Source organism: Fulmarus glacialis, unplaced genomic scaffold, assembly GCF_000690835.1.
Source record: "Fulmarus glacialis isolate BGI_N327 unplaced genomic scaffold, ASM69083v1 scaffold29332, whole genome shotgun sequence".
Lineage (NCBI taxonomy): Eukaryota > Metazoa > Chordata > Aves > Procellariiformes > Procellariidae > Fulmarus > Fulmarus glacialis.
This window is the reverse complement of record NW_009196369.1, coordinates 6,829-10,242: the sequence shown is the minus strand read 5'-3', so window position 1 is coordinate 10,242 and position 3,414 is coordinate 6,829.

The following is a 3,414-nucleotide window of genomic DNA, read 5'->3' as shown; positions in this document are numbered from 1 at the left end:
AAGAATAAGGGCAAAAATTATTCATGCCTGCAGTTTTGCAACCCAGCATCAACAATTTTGATCCAGCGACTTTGGCACACTGCTCCTGGTCTTAAATCTTTGGCTTAATGTTCAAATACACAGTAGCAAATTAAGGGTCTGCATCTCATTTTTGGAAGGGACTTTGGCATGGATGCTCTTGACCATCACTTGCTTCTCTAAGGGAGTGAGGCTCAGAGGTTATTCTCAGCCTAGTGAAAGTTGTACCTCTTGTCTGGCCAGGGGAGGGAGGCCATTGGTGTCACACCTAATTCACTGCTAACAGGAGCTTTGCCTCTAGAGGACACGGGTGGCATGCTTTCATGGTCTTTGGTCAGCCTTGCCCTTTTTCTGCTGGGGTCCAGCATGGGCAAAGTGGCATGCTGGTCTCCCCTCCTGCTTGCTCTGATGGCATGGTGAGGCTTTGGGTCAATTTGTCACCGAATTGGGTCCGGATGAAGTGGGACGAGCGTGCGGGGCTGCACTGGGAGCGCACGGGGCTGCGTAGAGCTGCTAGGTGGAAGCGGTGGATGTGGCCAGCGATGCTCAAACCTGCCAGCGCAAAGCCAGAGGAGATGGCATTGAATATCAACATGGGTTTAATGTAAAATAGCATTTGATTTTGCTTCTATTTATAAACTTTTGTATTGTCTTCTCCTTTTTTGCTCTCCCTCTGTCCTTTTAACTGGACGTGTTCTAGCCTCTGGCACGTTGTGCCATTTCAATGGAACTGGCAGTGATGCTTTTTTTTTTTTAATTAAAAGTAGAAGGTAGCTGCTAACGGTGCTCTGTCTCCCTGCACAAGGCAGCATGGGGAGCATCCTTTGACAGTGTTTTTGATGCCCAACCCTGAAGCTGAAGCTCACTGCTTTTGCAGTGAAGCTCACATGAATCTTGTCATTGACTTCAGTCAGAGGCAGATCACTCAGCTGGTGGCAACTTCATCCCCACTACTCTGCGGCTTAAAAAGAGCTTTTTAAGGCTGCTGCATTTTATGGGCAGGAATATCATACGGCGCCCACTGAGCCTGGCTTGATCTCACTTCAAATCATGTGTTGGCTACAGCGCGAGCGAGATGCACGCGGGTTGCACGCGGCGGGATGTCTTGCATCTTTTCCGAGCTGAAGTCAGAACAAACCTAAAGATCTCGTGTGCAGATTAATCACTGGTTCTCTGTACCTGTTTGCACGTCCTGTGCCTTGGCCTGTTCCTCGGTTTAGTGGAGGAGCTGATTTGTTGTTGTGCAACTGGCTCCCAAGCGTTTAAAAAGATATTTGGTTCTGAGATGCCCTGACATTAGTACGAAGAGCTAGCAGAGGTGCAGGATACGGTCTTAACAGTTTGAAATGAGGGTACACAGCTTTGCAATATTATGCAGCTTTCTTCACTGCACAGAGTATCTTCTTTTTTTCTCATGTCTCTTCTTTTTCCTGGCTCCCATCACAGCTGTATTTGGCAACTGGACATGGGATGCTTTGGGATGTGGGAGAGGAGAGAGCTGGTGATCATGTCATCCAAAGCAGACTGTGCGCGTTGCAGGAGGGGATGTGTGGGGGTGTCTGTTCCTTGGGCACGGGGCTTTAGGCTTTGAAATTTCAAACTGTCTCATTTTGTAATAAATTGTAATGGTCAAGGACATAATGTGAGGTCTTGAAGTAGACTGGATTTAAGCGGAAAAAACCTGAGTTTCAGGCTGAACCAAAGATGACAGCGTCAGAAAGTTCCCTCTGGGTGTCTTGAGGCTTCTGCCACTTCAGGAGCCGTGGGAGAGGGGCTGGCTGGGCAGGAGCTGCCCCGCCAAGCGTGGAGGGCTGGGGCACAGCCCCTTCGCTGGGGGTGCATTTGCAGCTGAGCTTTAAGCTGAACCTCCTTCAGAGTTAAACCAGGCTTATGCTCAGGGTCCTTACCGAGATCCAGATTTAGTTTACCTGAAGGATGCTACAAGCTGGTGTGTGGCAGAACCAGGAGGCTTTCAGATCCGGGCTGACCCGCCTGGCTTCAGACGAGCCCGCCGAGAAGTTACGTCCATGGCATGAACTGCTTTCCTTCTTATTTAGCTCGGTCCAGACCGTCCCTCCAGACAAGCCATTGCCCTCTACGCTTACTGGGGAATCAGGGAACTGCCTCGGGGATTCTCTCTCAAAACTGGCCGCACGTCTTTGTTTTATCAGAGAGATAAAATTCCCCAAGTATCAGCCCTGTGAACATGGCTCCCTCTGCCTTGCCATCCAGATTTCTGCAGCCTCCCGCAACATATATTAATGTAGATGCCTTATTAGCAAAATGTATTCTGGCCCATTTCCTTTCCTGAAGATTTTTATCCTTGCCGAGACCCGCAGCTTTGCAACGCCAGACTTGTGCTTACCAATATCCATCTCTTTATGCTTTTTACGCTAAACCCTCTTTTGGCCTCATTATCCATGACGGCAGTTTCCACTAAGACCTCCATCTGGGGTCATTCACCGGGCATCCTTCATCTTAACCGCACTGAGTTTACTTCCAGTGACAGTAACCCCTGTGAGTGTTGCTGCCTTAAAACTAGAACTAATTCTCCCGTTAGCAATGCTGATGAATGAGCCAAGATCAAACCAGAAACTTAAAAGCGACTCTCTGCAAAGCAGAAATAGTGCCCAGAGCTGCCTGGGCAGAGCAGCGGCATTTTGTTTTGTGCTGGAGAGGATGAGGGGCTGGGTTGCAATGAGATTTTTGCTTCATTTTGAATTCTCTGCCCATGTGTGGTGCTGTGAATTGTATCATTTTTACATCTTATTGTAAAATGGCTTTGAGGTACCAGGCATGAAAGATGCCATCTACAAATACATTTAGCTGAAAAAAAAAAATAGGACAAACAACTGAGGCAGATTTTTCAGCCATCCGCTGCAGCAATGCACTCCTCGTTGCCGGCAGAGCTCTCGAGCAGTCCTCTTGGCCTCTTCGGGTTACTGCAAAATGAACCGGTGGCCTTTTCCATCCCTACCTGTTGTGTTCCCCCACTAATAAACCCCCGAGGGCACGGAGCCTGCTCTCGGAGGGCGAAGTTTGCTGCTAACTACATTATTCTTTCAAAGTCTCATTTGAGCGAGGTCAAGCTGCAGAAAGCTGTGCCGATAGCCTACAGCTACTTTGGCAGAGTTATTTCTGTTTAAAAAGGGAAAAAAAAAAATTTAAAAAAAAAGGAAAAAGCAAGCCAGCAGCTGGGAATTTAGCAATTCTTTATGCAGGTGTATCTTTCTAACCTAATCCATTTTCACACCTAATTCTCTTCTGTGCTATCAGTGGTGGTAGAGATGATGCTCTTAGGCGCTGACCTGGAGAGGGTGAATGAGCCTGGTGGTTAGTGAGGATAGTTTGGGGGTGACTGATGTGCTCTGAGTTATTTCTTTCTAGAGCTTATTA